This window comes from Octodon degus, unplaced genomic scaffold (genome assembly GCF_000260255.1).
Source record: "Octodon degus isolate 3935 unplaced genomic scaffold, OctDeg1.0 scaffold00006, whole genome shotgun sequence".
NCBI lineage: Eukaryota > Metazoa > Chordata > Mammalia > Rodentia > Octodontidae > Octodon > Octodon degus.
The window spans coordinates 8,414,307-8,431,766 of NW_004524582.1; the positions used below are offsets into that span (position 1 = coordinate 8,414,307).

Sequence of the window (17,460 nt, forward strand, 5' to 3'; positions counted from 1 at the left end):
CAGAACACAAATATATCAAAGATTGAAATAAAGGATAGAAAACAGGAAAGGGAAATAAATCCTCTGCAAAGGAGAGGGGATCAAGAGGGTGTAAAAGGAATTAAGACTCCTTGTTATGTTGCTAGGTAACAACTTTCTGCAATGAATATAATGATTTGTTTGGTAAGTATTATTTTTAAGTAAGTTTTTGTTTTGAAAAAAGAAAATAAATGCAAAAGAAAAATCATTCATTAGTGTAGATGACTCAAAATGATAGTGTTCAGAGAATTTTTTTACAAAATTAAAATGATAGTAGCATATAATCTGCAGTTTTGCCTGGTTATTTTCCCAGTACTTTGAAAATTTTTGTCTATGCAAACCTGCACGTGAACCTTTATAACAGTTTTTTTCATCAGTTACTCAAATATAAAATCAAACAAGGTATGTTTCAGTAGGTGACTGGATGAACTACCGCATAACCAGACAATGAGAAATGAGCTAGTAAAGCAAGACAAAGCATAGGGAAGCCTTAAAAGTGTACTATTCAATGCTAGAAGATAACCTGCTAAGGCTCCATGTGATGGGATTCTATCTATGCTTCATTCTGTAAAAGGCAAATCTGTGATGACAGAAGTTTCCAGAGATCAGAGAGAAAGAAAAGGTGGCCAAGCACATCACAGGAGAATTTTAAGATAGTGACATAATTCTGGGTGGTGTTACAGTGGTGGATGCTATCTATGCTGTTACACATTTGCCTAATCTCATCAAGCATGCACCAGCAAAAACTGTACCCTAGTGTAAACTATGAACTTTGGGGAGGACGGATAACAGCTAACCCACCTGAGGTGCAGGTGGGATCAGGTGCACAAGGAGCTTATGGGCGTTCTGTACTTTGCAAATTTGCTATGTCATTAACATTTTGGTAAAAATAATATCTAGTTTTAAATGCCATTCACATGACTCTCATTCCTAGAATAGGCATTTATGTATCTGAGATATGCATGTGTACAGTAAATAAGAAATAAGAGGAAAAGGGTAACCTGAAGATAGGAAGCCATAATCTGATTAATGGAAAGTAATATATTCATTTGTTGAAGAGTGAAGAGAGAGCCATCATGAAGAGAAATTTTTCATTTAAATCAGTGGGTACGAGAAACGACCTTCTTTTCCTTTTTAGCTATTTAAATAAATGGAATATACTGCGATCAGAAGATAAATGCAGCGTCTTTCAAAGTTAAAATATTCCTTCGTTGATGATCTGAGATGCTCAATTCTCTAGTCCTCAAATGATGAAATGATAAATATATTTAAGAATCATTTGAACATTTCAGAACTGGAAAAATCAAGTTTGTAGTATTCTTTTAATAGCGCACTTTTTAATACTAATCTTAGCTAAGTCTCTTCCCCATCATCTGTAGAAACTTTCAGTTTCTCCTGACATAAATCACATTGCTGGCAAAGTATAGAAGCATTCATTAATTTTGTATGGATTATTTGGTGAGAATGGAATGGTGACTATTTTTGACTGTTTTTCAATGATAATAAATATCCAGATGCTTAAAAGAAGCCTAAATTCCCTGTTAATTTTTATTTTTTATTATGAGAACCTTGTCTTGGAAATGTCATGAAATAGAAAAAAGAAATAACATTTCTTTGATTAATTAATAAATTAATTTTTCTGTAATTAGGACAGGGTCTACGGGTTCTGCAGGGTCTCATTATGTAAATTGGACTCATAGAGATTCTCCTGTTTTCAGCCTGCCAGATGCTGAGATTACAGGCACAAGACATGACACCCAGTCTCACTGGTGTCTCATTGCACCCCGGGGGTGGGGCCAGCACTACCTGCCTGGGTTCGAACCCCTGCCTAAGCAGGCACTTTAGTCTGCTGAGCTATCAGGACGGCCCAGAGACAACAATGTATGGTTTAGTTATTAAATATGGACTGAAGCTTATTTTATATAGAAAATCATATTACACATTGACAGTATGTACACAATTATCTAAAAAGTTGAGAGAATCATCACAAGAGAGTGTAAAGAAATTTCAAATCTTTGAAACCTAAAGAGTATAAAGGTGATAAACACTGAAGTGTTTCTGTCACTGTCTTCTAGTCCACTTTTCTCTGTTATGCTTTCCCTACTAGATCTCAAACACTTTTATTTTTATACAATGAATATGTGTATTTATTTTCAAGAAATACCATATACCCTCCTTGATTTCTGTGGAATTTCTTGATTATAAGTAGACTTATCAGGTTTCCCTTATTTTAAATATTATACTTATTATTACTGTTGCTACATTAGAGGTGAAAGAAGAAATGACACACCTACCATTATCTTTCTACCTACATCCAGGTAACCCTTCAAGGTAGTCAACCATGCATCACAATAAATTAAGTATGGAGAAGAAAAATGTTGTTCTATGAATCAACACCAAACTTTGAAAGTGATTTGCTTTCTTTTGTGTACAATGCCCAACTTGAATTATAGTGAGTGACTTATAAAGGTACCAGGAAGACAAGGGATGTGGAAGGCGGGTTGTTTTAATGCTCCTTGCTTCTTTAGCATTGATGTGAAACACTGTGTTTGCTATTTTTTTGCATCAAGCCCCAAATAAATGTGCTATGGAACTGTAAAACACATAGTATGGTTTTAATGATGAGGGATTATAACACCAGAAACAAAGATATGGAATAACTTAACATCAAAACATTGATACAACTTTATAGGGGCATAAAAGGAGGATAGTTAACTAAAATAAAGTTTTGGATTATACTCAGGGAAGGAAAATGCCTCATGGAGTATAATAGTCACTAAGACAAATTATTATGCAATATTCTAGGCTGCAGGAAGTGAAAAGTAGAAAAAGAAAGGGCAAGGCTTATGATGCTTGAGTTTGCTCAGCAGAATTCTATCAGTTTACTCTCACTGCAGTAATAGATTGATGTCACTGTTTTCATATTATATTTAGAAAAGTGTGCAATAAATTTCATACTATAAAATTTAAGTAATTATCCATATTATAAGTGTTTTATATCACCATATAGTTTATATTATATACTATGTATGGTTATTTATATTTTATATTGGAATGCTTTTCATTTTATATTGTTTCAATTTTCAATAACCAGGGAACCCTTTTAGCTAGAAGGTTCTTCTGAAATGAAGAAGTGGTAGCTCCAGCTAAAACCCAGTCAGGAAAATCTTTTTGGGAAAATGTTTTCTCTAATATTTGTGTATTTATTGTAAGGAAATAGCCCTAAATTGGTGTAAAAAATTATTCAGAGATTACAGTATGATTTTTTCTTAGAAAAAGATTGCTGGCACCAACATTCTGTTACACTGTATTTGAAAATTTTAAGAAATATCATAAGCTTGTTTACTAGAGAAGTTAACGGGTAAGATCACATTGCATGGAATGGTTCCCATGAATACTTTCAATATTAAATTTATGTTAGTTATGCATTGCTTTTTATTATTACTTTTAGTCTAATCACACAATGTTCAAGTGTACAGCCATTGCACAAACCATCTCAAAATCTGGGACTGATTTATCTTCATATTAAAAACAAAGAAATTGAGACATTTCTATGTGAATGAAGTAAACACTGTTTTTGATCACAATTAAAATTTAAAAACTTGATGTAGCATATAGTACAATGAGGAGGATACAGAAACTGATGACAGATAGATTAGATTATAAATTCTATTTTTAACTAATTGGTTGTGTCCTTAGTCCAGGTTTTAAAAATCCTGTTCAGCTCCACGTCTCAGTTATTCTTCTCTCATTGTTGGGACGAATACTCAACACTCAAAATGAAGGAAGGAAAGGTCTATTTAGCTCACAGTTACTGGAGGTTAAAGTCCATACTCTGTTGGCTCCAAGGGAGAATGGCACATGGCAGAGGACAGCAGTTCATTTTGGCAAAAAAGAGCAGAGAGCAAAACAGAAAAGTAGCAGCAACAACAGCTACAAAGAGCAAATCTGTCTCTCTGTCTCTCGGATGTCACATTCAGGCTATCCGCCCCAAGTTGAGTGTAGCACTCACACCCATAATCCCAGCCTTGGAAAATGAATTTATCACAAACTGTAGCACTGCACCTCAGTGATGGCATGAGGCTTTGGAGGGACCTATTGACACAAATCATAACCCTCCAATTTCTTCCTCCTTTTAAGTGGATATTTACAGAAAAAACATCATTCTTTGTTTTTGCCCTTATGTGTTAAAACTCAGTTTATTATTTGGCTAGAAATCTAATTTGTTCAGCTGTGTAATAACCAATTCTCTTTATTTTTTACCATGTGAGTGAATTTTACTGGCTTCAAACAAGAATAGTTTCAAATCCATAAGGTTTGTTTTCACTTAAGTCATTTTTAAATTGCTGTACTATGGATTTTTTCCAGTTTATGCTCAGGTTAATAATGCTATGTCCACTGTTTGTCATTGTAATGTCTTTTAATTGTCTTCTGGTCAATATAAATATATGTTGAATGTGACTTTCTTGCAGCTTGCTCATATGTAGCCATTGTAATTGAAACTTTCAAAGAGCTAAGAAAGCTAAATGAGAGACATTAACTATCTACTTTTTATTTGCATTTTACTCTTGGTTAAATGTTGACTATAATGAATAATGCTGCAATGACACATAATCTAAATAACTCTTAAAATGCTAATTTCATTTCTTTCAAAGATATATACAGTACTCTTCTCTCATGTGTTTATATTTTTCAGCTTGAAAAATCCTTAAAACTTCAGTGTAATTAGTGTAATTACTATTTTTAAAAAGTAAAGCAAAATCAGTAACATCATGCAAAGGTTTGTTTGTTATTATTATTTTTAATGTATGTTAGTACAGGTGTAAAGGACTCACTACACACATTGGACTTATAGTGATCCTCCTGTTTATAGCCTCCCAAGCTCTGGGATTGTAAGCATGCATCACCACACCCAGTTTCAATCACCTCAGCATGGCCCATGGGTGGGGCTAGTACAGCCCTTGGAGGATCAAATCCAATCCCTGTACTCTGTATAAGCAGGTACTTCAATCCCTGAGCTATCTGGCCAGCCCTGTGAAAAGATTTAAAACAAATGTCTGAAATAAAGTATGAATGTGTTCATATCCATAGCTCCCTGGTGACCATAAATTTTGCATAATGATGAAGAGAGCCTGAATCCTTTTCCGTTGTCTGTTTTCACCTATCTTCTCCTTTAAACTGTTTTATTCCATGAGCCAGGCTTATAACTCAGCATCACAACACTTGCCTGGTAAGTGCAAGTCCCTGAGTTCAACTCCTGTAGCCACAAAAGACAAAAAAAATTGTTTTCTTCCTATTTAGTTATAATTTTTTAATCTAGGTTATTCTGCAAATGCTCAAATGGCCAAGATTAAATTTGTCTTTCAGCCTTTATACTTAAATCTTAGTTCCAATCCTGGTACAGTAGCAATTGTCAAAAGAAGTTAAGAGTGAATTCGGTTTCTGTTACCCCTTACAGATAACATGATAATCTCCAGTTGACTCTTGGATGTGTTTATTTGTGAGGCTTATATCACAGATTGTGTGACCTAAGGAGTAATTTAATTTCTCAGATATCTTAAATTCTAGAAATCTGAGATCAACTTGTCCACAGGGTTGCTTTTTCCTAAGGAGTCTTTCCTTCCTTCATAGATGATGATTTCCTTTCTTGCTTTCATATAGTCTTTTTGTCATGCATCTGTGACCTCATCTCCTCTCATTAGGGACGAAGAAGTCATAATGGATTTGGCCCACCTTCCTGAATATAATTTAACTGGATTATACTTTTAAGACTCCATTTACAATTACATTCACATTCTGAGATACTGGAGTTTAGAACATATTTTGTGTGATGTTGGGGACACAAACCGTATTATTTGCTTGCCTCTAACAGAATAAGTAGGAATGAATAGAAATTTAATGAAATACAAGACATGGAACAAGCTAAGTATCAGTGATAGGAGATAGTGTAGGTAGTTTAACAGAAAATGCCATTTATTTTTTTATTTTTATTTATGTATATAATACAGGGTCTGCAGGATCTTCCTACACAGATCAGACTCTTAGCAATCCTCCTGCTTTCAGTCTCCCACTCATTAGGATTACAGGTGCACACCACCACACCCTGTCTCAATCACCTCCTGAGCATATCCCTGGGGCAGGGCCAGTGCTGCATGCCAGGCATCAAACCCAGGTCTCTGCATCTGCCTAAGTAGGTGCTTTAATCCACTGAGCTATCTGTATAGCCCAAAATATCATATAAATAGTTGGCAAATCGTTCTTATTATGAAGAAGATTTAAAACTGCATTCAGATCAGTAGGCATTGTGTAGAGACTGCTCAAACTACAGAAAAAAATTAGTTTATAACAGACTCAAGATACACTGAACAATTTCAGGTAAGAGTAGAATTTTTCATTTTTCACCTGTCAAAACTGTGTTCTATCCAAACATTTTGCATTCAAGAGAAAGTATGAGTATATTCATCAAGATAAGGATAAGAAATAATATGAAAATTTTAGCAGCTTCCATCTTAAAATAATTTCCGTTACCTCACAATCCAGTATGCTTTAGTATTCAGGATGAGTAGGACCTCTGAGGTGTATCAATTTATTTGGTTGTCCTATCTCTTCATTATTTACTATAGTAAATACCATTTGTTCAAAAGTCTCTTCTACAAGCGAGGGGTCTGGGATGTATAGGCAAATGGTCCACTAAACGTTAAGAGCATTACTGGCTTTTAGAAGCACTAGCAGACTATGCCATACATCTATCTATCTATCTATCTATCTATCTATCTATCTATCTATCTATCATCTATCTATATCTGAGTAGGACTTAATGTTCTGTCTAGTTACTTGTTAATTTGACATGCTGGCCTCTTATATTTCACATCTATAAACTAAAAATTTCAAATTTATGAATCTTTTACAGCACCGAAATCCCAAAATTCAGGACATATTCTAATACATTAGGAGCTAAAAAACATAAATTTAATGTTTTTGATGAACTTTTTCTGGTGAAAAATCTTTTATTTGCAATGTTATTATATAAAAATAGGTATTGTTTATGTAATATTTTAATTAAGATATATTGGAGAGAAGAACAGATATAGATATGAAAAAAAAATCTGCCATCTTCCATTAATTTGCCAAAATGCCTTAGAGGAAAGGCAAGAGGAAAGGGATCCAGTATACATTCTCCAAGCATTTTAGAAAACATGGGACTATTCCTTTGACCACATATGTGTGAATCTGCAAAACAGGTGATATTGTAGACATCAAGGGAATGGGTACTGTGCCAAAGGGAATGACTTGTAAATGTTGCCACGGCAACACAGGAAGAGTCTACCCAGCATGCTTTTGGCATTGTTGTAAACAAGCAAGTTAAGGGTAAGATACTTGCCAAGAGGATTAGTGTGAGTATTGAGCACATTAAACACTCAAAGAGTCAATTGTTTCCTGAAATGTGAAATAGCTTCCTTCAAGGAACATGATCAGAAAAAGAAGGAAGCCAAGGAGAAAGGTACCTGTGTTCAACTGAAATGCCAGCCCACCCCACTGTGAGAACCAACAGGAAAGAGCCTGATTTGTTTGCTCCTGTTCCCTATGAATTCACAGCATGTGCTGAGGACATTGCTCTGCCATTTAGCACTTAATTGGCAGCTTAAGTGTTCTAAGTTCTACTGAAAAATAAAAACTCATACTGTGTCGTAAGAATGGTTTTCATAGTTGAGCAAGTGTGTGGTACCTTTTTACTTCAGAAATATTTGGAGCAGATTTTCATTGTACCTAGTATTTGTGTCCAGTCTTTACTCGTCAGTATTTTTCTTACTGAAAGATACTGCTCCAGTGTTTGGACAGTATATCATGTCTGCATCTTGCACTATGAATAACCACTAAGAAGACAACAATGTGCAATGTATTAATTATTGAAACTGTCCTACTAATCGGTTTTGAAACTATCTCATTGCTATTTGTTTCTCAATAAAATTATTTTTAAAAAGGATATTGCTGAGGTAGTGTGCAGGTTTACACCCAAATGTCCAAATATGTATGAAATATTCATATTTGTTTGAAGATCCTGTAAATCACCTTGGGGAAAAGATATATTAAAATAAATGGAAGTCATTTCAGTTAAACAAATGGAAGTTAATTTCAGTTAAATAAATTATTTAAAGAAAAAAAGAAACATTAACACAACAGTTATTGTTTGTGCATTTCTATTTATTCATTAACAATGAATTGAGAATTGCAAAGTGATTAACACTAATTCAGGTAGTATTCGTATCTACATATTAAATTGACAAAACTAGGATATAGAATTTATTTCCCAAAGCCACATAGATAAAAACAGAGCAGATAGGATTTCTAACGGGGCCTATAACCACTGTATTTTCTAATGTTTTTTCAGTACTGGAGATTGAATCCAAACCCTTAACACTGAGTTATATTACCCAGTCCTTTCATTTTTTTTTTTTTTTAATTTTGAGGCAGATTCTCACTAAGTTGCTAAATTCCCAGGGATGAGCTCACGTTACTTATCTTTTGCTTCTTCTTCTTCTTCTTCTTCTTTTTAGAGTCCTGGAACTACTGGTGTGTGTCACCACATATGGCCTTGATTTTAACTAATTAAGTTATCATTCTGTCAGTCCACTCGAAAATGTTCCTAAGCCCTTATTAGGTGACAGTGATTGTTCTTGATTTCCACACTAAGGGCAAGAACAAAACCTGGCCTTGAAGAATTCAGTATTGTGAAAACACCCAAAATTATTTCCTATATATCATAAAAATCCATGACCTTCAGGCACTGTACAGGAATATCTATATTCTAAATTTTCATCCATACTCACAAAATAATCTTTTAATAATCTCATAAAATATTATAGACTTTTTAAATTCTTTACAATAGCAACTAGCCTTTTGACGTATCAATTTTAAAATTGTCACATCATTGAATGACTTAAAGTAGTTACATTTGTATTGCTTATCTCTTATTCTAAATGAGAAAATTACTTCTCAGACTAATATAAATTGCTATAAAGAAAGTTTGGACTCCACCTTGGTGGGTTTACCAGGAGGGAGCCACAGGACCAGCAGCCAAGTCCTAGTGGTCCACTTGGACTGGGCTCAGTTGGAAAGAGCTGAATATGTCAACCAGACCCAAGCCAGATCCTGCCAGGTAAGTTTCAGATCAGTAGATCTAGATCTATTGAGCTGAGGCATACTGCTGGGCCCAGCTGGCCGAGACCAAGGCCAAGAACAACAAGAGCATCCTCATGGCACAGAGGTGGCAGCAGGTAACTGGGGTGTGCTATTCTTCCTGGAAGACTCCAGGTGCATAAAAAGGAGGTGCCCACACATAACTCCAGGGGTCTAAATTAAATATAAATTACCAATTTAAGTAGGTTTTGTTATGCAACTATAATGGTTGCTCCTGCATTCTAAAGTATAAACCCATTAATTACAAAAGTTTGTCAATTTATGTATTTCACTAGCTGTTATTAGTATTGTTAATTGTATTACTGTAAGTAGGAAATGGTATCTGCCTTAATCACATGCTTTATTTTGGGTATTATTACCAGGAGGTGCTCAGGTAATAACTTCACCAAAGCCCTACAATGAAGGACAGGAGTCAGTGCCAAACAGAAACCAATATCTCACTCTCAGTAGAGAAGGCAAAATCTTGGGACATGAACAAAACAAGAATCTCTGGCACAGGGGAGATACCTAAAAAAAGAACTTTTTACAGAGAAGGTCTGACTTCCCTGATACAGTTACTAACAATCTTTCACAGAAAGGTATCACAGAAATAAAAATAAAGAGTTCTCTCTGAAATAGAAAATAATAAAAACAAGGAATGAAATGCATTCTCTAGCCCAGAGCCCTTCCAGAACAAGCCCAGTAGAGATCAGCATAGAAGAAATCTATTTTCACACCTGAAATCTCTGAAATAATAACAACTGAAGTAAAGAAACAACTGCATAAGAGTATAGAGGAAATAAGATCAGAAATAATGTTGCAGGTAAAAAAAAGAAATGATGACTAAAATGAATGAATTACAAAGTATTTCTAAAGAGGACACTGATGAAACAATAGAGGGGAATAGAAAAATGATGGAAACCTTGAATATGCAATAGAGGAAACAATTAGAATTCTTGAAGCAGATTTAAAGAGAAAGCCAAAAAATTAAAAACTCCATGAAAGGTTGGCAATTCCGTTGAATGAAAGTGAAGATAGACTTTCAAATCTTGAAGACACCATTGCAGCTAGTGAAAAGATGATAAAAGATCTCTTAAAAACAAGTATGATTTAGGAAATAATAATTCAACATCTGTAAGATGATGTGAAGATGAACAACGTAATAATAATAGGATCAGTGAGAAAGAAGAAGGAAATAAAAATGACATAAAAAGAATATAGGCAGAAGTAATAGCACAAAACTTCCCAAATACAGAGAAAAAATTCTGCCATTTGTGTAACTAAGGCATATCAAACTCCAAATAATGCCAACCAAATTAAGATCACACCCAGGCACATAATAATCAAGATCTCAGAAATTCATCACATGAACAACATACTAAAATCCCCTAGAAAAAAAGATACAAATCATATTTTTTAAAAAAAAAAACATCAGAATAAGAACAGATTTCTCCCCACAAACCATCAAGTCAAGAAAAACATGGAGCAAAGTATTTCAAGTCCTACAAGAAAACATATTCAGACTGACATAAACTGTAAAATTCTCTTTCAAGTTTAAGGGACATGTGTAATAATTCCATGACAAAGAACAACTAAAGAAATTCATGATGACCAAACATGCCCTACACAAAGTAGTAGAAGATATTCTAAAAAGGGATCAAAATAACCACAGTTCCAAGAATGACAACAGAAAGAACCCATAAAAGGTGGCAAACTATTAAACACAGGATACAAGTAGGGAATGAACAGCACAAAAATAACATGACAAACATAAGTCAATACATATCAATTATAACCATTGATGTAGTTAGACTACTGTAACACTGTAAATAGGAAACCATATATGAATTAAGTACATGTTTTCACTTGGGTATTATTTTTGTTTTGTGTGTGTGCCAAGATTTTGCCTTTTCTACTGATTGAGAGCGAGATATTGGTAAAAATGCTTGAGTAAAAATCTCACCAAAGCACTACAATGAAGGACAGAGGTCAGTGCCAAACAGAAACCAATATCTCGCTCTCTATCAGTAGAGAAGGCAAAATCTTGGAACACACAAAACAAGAATCTCTGACATAGGAGAGATACTTTAAACAAGGGCTTTTCAACAGAGAAGGTCTGACTCCAGTGATACAGCTACTTACTAACAAACTTTCACAAAAAGTTATCACAAAAATCAAAATGAAGAAAAAAAAAGAAGATTGGCATAAAGGATCAAGAAACAAAATGCAACAATATGCTATATATAAAAACACATTTATCCCATAAAGAAATTCATAGGCTGAAAGTCAAAGGATCGAAAACGATACTGCATACTCCGGGACCTCAGAGAAAAGCAAAGGTAGCAATCCTGTTTGCATATAATCTGTACTTCAAACCAAGAATCATAAATTTAAATAAAGGTCACTATATACTGGTTAGGGGAAAACTTCAAGAGGAAAATAAAACGGTAAAAATTATATATGCACCAAATATGGGAGCACACAAGTATATAAGACAATTTTTATTCAGAACCTGGGTTTAAACTCAGGCCCTTGCACTGGTCAGGAAAGCACTTATTCTATGGAGCCATCTCCCCAGCCCCAGGACAAGTTTTAAAGGTTATGAAAAATCTAGTAACAAATATCGCAATATTATCGAGGATCATCTCACACCAGTATCTCAAAAAGATAGGTCAAGAAGACAACAAATCAGCAAAGAGGTAGCAGAACTGAAACAAACCTTTAAACAAATGGACTTAGTGGACATATACAAAAAGTTCCACCCAGCAGCACATGGGACCTTTTCTAAAATAGACCACATACTAGTCCATAGATCATGTTTAAGTATATTCAAGAAAACAGAAATTGTCCCATGAATATTATCTGACCACAGGGCAATGAAACTGGAAATTAATGCCAAAGAAACCACAGAAATCGCATTAACGTATGAAAGTTAAATAATACCCTCTTCACCAAAAAATGTGTTACAGATGAATTTAAATGAGAAAATAAACAATATCTACAATCCAGTGAAATTTCAAACTCAATTTTACGTAATTTGGGAGATGCAATGAAAGCAGTTCTCAGATGGAAATTTATAGTGTTCACATCACACATTAGGAAACCAGAGAAAAATACAAATAAATACCCTACTGCTACACCTCTAGCTCCTAGGAAAAGAAAAGCAAACCAAGCTAAAAGTCCCAAGATTGGAGGAAATTATAAAGATTAGAGCAGAAATTAATGCAATGACGAAAAAGAAAATAATGCAGAGAATTAATGAAACGAAAAGCTGGTTCTTTGAAAGATTAAATAAAATTGATAAACCCTTACCTATCCTGCTCAAAAAGAGGAAAGAAAAAACTCAAATTCAAGCAATAAGGAATAAAAAGGGAGAAATTACTATGGATCCTGTGGGAGTTCAGAAGATTAATAGCTATTTTGAAAATCTTCACTCTCACAGGATCAAAGACACAGAAGAAATGCATAGCAACTACATCTAGGACAGCAATATGTAATACAAAACCCATGTTTGCATACCTGTCATCTTGGTCTTCTAAATCTGTACCATTTCTAGTGTCTCGTAAATCATTATACTCCCTTTAAAATAAATCAGAAAAAAACTATGAAAAATTAAGGTTTCTTGAAAGCAAGTGCCAGCATTTAATTATTGCCTCAATTTTGTATATCTGTTTATCTAAGCAACAGATTTTTTTTTAAAGGAGGAAAGGTTTATTTGGCTCACAGTTTGCAGAGGTTACAGTCCATAGTTAGCTTACTCCAAGGGGGGTGGCAGAGCAGAGTGGCACTTCAGAAGAGAAATAGTCCATGGCCGGGTGGGTAGAAGGCCACAAACTAACAGTGACCTTCTGTCTGTCCCTTATATTTTATCCAAGCTATCACTCTTAGTCTTAGCATCATACACTTGATCGCAACAGCACGTACCCTACATCCGGCCACCTCTGGAAAGACCCACCGCTGGCTGCATGAGGATTCGGAGGAACACCTGGACACCAGCCCTAAGAGACTAAGATGCATTCTGCTTATGTTTTGGAGGGAGATTTGTAAGGAGAATGTATTTGGCGTCTGAACTTGCAGGGGGCTTTGAGCAACAGATTTGATAATAAAAATAGATATGATAACAATTATTGTTGATTAGCTATTCTCATTTTGACAATCTGTAACACATGCATTATTGTATGTTACCTTGTTTCTGTGTTTTTCTATTGTTTTTGCTTTTTTAAAATTTTCAAAATGAAATAAAATTTATTTTTATTTTAAATGAAATAAAAATTTAATAAAGGATTGGTTCACATGAAAAAGAATGGTAGGCATGTTAGTGAAGAATTTTATGATGAGTAGCAGGTTCACTTAAGTGTTCTCCTTCTAAGAATCTTTCTCCCACATCAAACATGAGACTCCTAACCTTACACAATAATCTCCAGAGAAAAAGTGACACTTTATTGTTCCAGTTTCCAAGTACCAGAAAATGTGTCTGATTGTTACTATATATTAGGTGATCAAATTTGAGTTCAAAAAGTTTTACCAGATATGTAGAATTTTTAAAAATTTACTTAGTAGAGAGTCTACAGGGTCTCACTACACAGATCAGACTCTTAAGTGATCCTCCTGTTTCCAGCCTCCCAAGTGCTGGGATTGCAGGTGCATGCCACCATGCCCAGTCTCAGTGCACCCCAGGGGTGGAGCTGGAACTGCAGACCGGGGATTGAACCCTGGTAGATTTGCCTGCCTAAGCATGCACTTTAGTCTGCAGAGCTATCTGGCTGGCCCTGGACCAGATATTTAATGCATTGCCACAACTAATCCAGATTGGTTTATATATTGAAATATCCAAGGAATGAAAGTAATCCAGTCATTTCTACATTCTGGTACCACCACTTCAAATCTCAGCCTTTGGGACCTGCTTGGAAATGGGAAAGGGGTATGTTTAGGGGCATTGTTCCATGAGTAGAACTATTTGCAATTCCAAGGACTATAAAAAATTTGATTTTTTTTTAATTCTGTGAAGGGTCTCGCTATACAGCTTGAACAGTAGTGATCCTATTGTCTCAGCTTTCCCAGTGCTGGGATTACAGGTGTGCACCACCACATCCAGACTCAATCCCCAGCTCAGCACACCCTGGGATGAGGTGAGTGTAGCATGTGGTGCCAGAGAACAATCCCCAGTCCTTGTGCTTGCCTAAGTAGGCACTTAGCGTGCTGAGCTATCTTGCAGGCCCTAATATCTATTTTTTAAAAGTTACTGCTTTCGACATTCTGAAGAAATGTGCAGCTAGCTAAGAAAAATTCAATTCACAGAAAAATTAATATTGTTATGGGAAAAAGCCTTTCTTTTGCCTATTTGCATTTTCAGAACATACATTCAATCTGAAAACACTTGGCAGATAACTGTTGTCTAGACTCTTGTCATTAAACTTTGCATTTTTCTCCTTGGACCTTCAGGATATCATGTTAAATTAAAGATAGAGCACTGCCAGTACACACAGCTAGCTCTCATATTCTTTTAGAAGATACACCTGCTCTGCTGCTGATTTTAATCAGTGTTTTATTAAAATAACACTGGCCCATCAATCCAAATCAGTAGGCTTGACTATGGTTGTAAAAATCACTTCAAAGGTTAAGTTAGCACTAATGCTGGATGAGTGGCATATGAGAGGTGCCTGTTGCCAGCACAGCCTCCTCTTCCACTTCTTTGTGCCTGTCACTAAACATAGGTCTTTGACATTTAAGTGAACTCATTAATTCAAAACATTTACTTCTGGAATTATTATGGAGTGTGTGCGACTACCTTAAAGTCGTATGTAGTTACACATTAGACAAATCCTTATTAAAATATTGTGATGGTTAATACAAATGATTTTCTATAACACATAACTGGAGGTGATCAATGTTCCTGCTGATCATGACATTTGATTTTTTTGTGCCCCAGTGCCACACTAGGACTTAATTATAAGCAGCCAGCTTCTTTCTGTCTCCAGAATTCTAGAGAGTGCCCTTATTTTTCAGGCATTTTTGCCCTTACGGTGCACCTTTCTCAACATTTCTAAAAAATTGTGGTAATCAAAAGAATGAACTACCTAAAGACCAATAAAATTTGGTATTTTAAAAAGTCAGTATAGAGACAATTTGAACTACAAAATGGTCATTATAATCTCAGATTTGTATAGCGTTTTGCAATTTAAAAAGTTCTATGACACATATGCAATTTGATTCTTGGGTTAAAGATTAAAAATGGGAAAGATAGCTCTTGTAACATCAAGTGTAAGAACATTTCAGTGTTTTTTTTAGAGATGCAATTCCCAGACTACTATCTCTCACAGAACTTCTTTCCTGATATGGTGATATTTGTTTATTTGTGTGTGTTTTATTAACATTAATCTTCATTGTGTGAGGATGTAGTTTTATATATTTGCATCTATATTTACACACATATTTACATAAACTGAGAATTCTAAATTATGTTTCATTACACATAAATTGCATAATGCTTGTACGCAAAATAATATGGATCATTCACTCTTGTACTGAAGGTATTTGTTTTGTGTACTAATGTATATATGTATTAACATAGTTCATATTTCTTAATATGAAAAATTACTTGTATGGATCTTTCTGTGTAATTCTCTTTTTTAAAATTAAGTAAATTTTACATGAATGAAATTTCATGTGATTTAATACTCATAAGGGTCACTTTAATGAGGCTGTCTTCAGGGTAGCCCTTTTTAAAAGAACTGAAGCTTAATCCAGACATCCCTTCTGCCTTGCCACAATTCTTTTATCTCCACTTGAATTATGGACATTGACAATTGTGGTCTTATATCCAATTTCATCCAGCAATACATTTTTGGAGCTGAGAATTTGAATTGCACATAGTATTGGTATTTTACACATGACCTAGATTCTGCATCATTCCTTAACCTTTCATTTCTAATACTGAAAGTCAAGATTTTTCAGTCAGTATTAGGCAGAATGTTACAGACTTCATTGTCACCACTGTAAATACTACGATGATGGAAGCCTGACCTGTGTCTCAATTGTAGCCACATTCACCAATTCTGGACACCAATCAACAGTGCCCATTCTAACCCAGAATAAGGCTCTGTGTAACTCTCTAATGACAAAATCTGTACCAATTTGTACCCCTGTGTGAAGAAACACATTTGTGTCTATGTGTGCCGTGCTTCACAGTGTTATTTTGTTTTGCTTTATTTTACGTGTCGTATAGAGAGAGTCTGCACACCATGTGAGAGCAATGCTAGTGTTTCCACATCCTCTTTGCACACATCTCTATTAATCAAAGGTATTTGAAACTATTTGCAACTTCTACTCTCACCTGTTTTTGCTTTTGTTGGGAATTCATTAAATAAACTGTGAAATGCTTCTTTGCTACTGAAACTCTGCCACAGCTGGCTATGAAAGAAATACACATATGAAGGACACTATTAATGGGGAAATATTTTAATGGATAATGTTATGCATTATTTGATTTTCACCAGAATCCTGTACCATAAAGAAGGTAAGGAAACAATCTGCATATAAGACACTGAGGAGGAGAGAAATGAGTTCTTTACATAAGGTCAGAGCAATTGGGACACATATCTAAGCCTTCTTGTATACTTTATAACTATATTTTCTAGAACACAGAGGAAATAGCTTTATTAAGTGGAGAAAATAGAGCAACATAGTTCATGTAAAATTTACATTGTATTCTCATTGGGTTAGGTGTTTCATTTTTCAGTCTATGAAATACAAGCTTAGAAACATAAACTTCCAATTATTCACAGAATATTAAATCTTATAGAGACCTAAGAGATGTATTATGCCCCTTAAATTTTACCTATAAAAAATGAAGATTAGAAACTTTTCATCTTACCTGTACTTTTTTCATCTAGCCAGTGGCCTACACATAAAGTATGGTGTTTTCTCTAGTCTGATGCCTGTGTTTTTAATCTAATTCCATCACAATTTAGTCCTTTTAAAGTTCTGAAAAGATTTATCAAGACTCAACATCAGAAACAATTGCTTTTATGTCCAAGACACAGTGATGGAGTTTGATTGTCAGTCTAAAGGAGAGTGGACTCCAATTCTATTGGCAATCTAATGAATTATCCATTACTGCACTAGACAACTTTTATCATCTTTTAATGCAAATGAATCCCTGTTCAATACTTTGCTAAGTGTATGTCTCACAGCATTACCCAATCAACTGGACCACTACACAGAGATGAGTATTTAATTTGGACAATACAAAAATTATCAACAGTT

At 34.7% G+C, this 17,460-nt stretch overlaps 1 non-coding gene across 1 annotated transcript; it reads right to left on the reverse strand.

Annotated features, from left to right (window-relative positions):
• Window positions 1–16,162: 16,162 nt before the first annotated feature.
• On the reverse strand, window positions 16,163–16,294 carry LOC111812493. Its single transcript, XR_002817988.1, has one exon. It is a non-coding gene; the product is annotated as a small nucleolar RNA SNORA1 (small nucleolar RNA).
• Window positions 16,295–17,460: the final 1,166 nt, after the last annotated feature.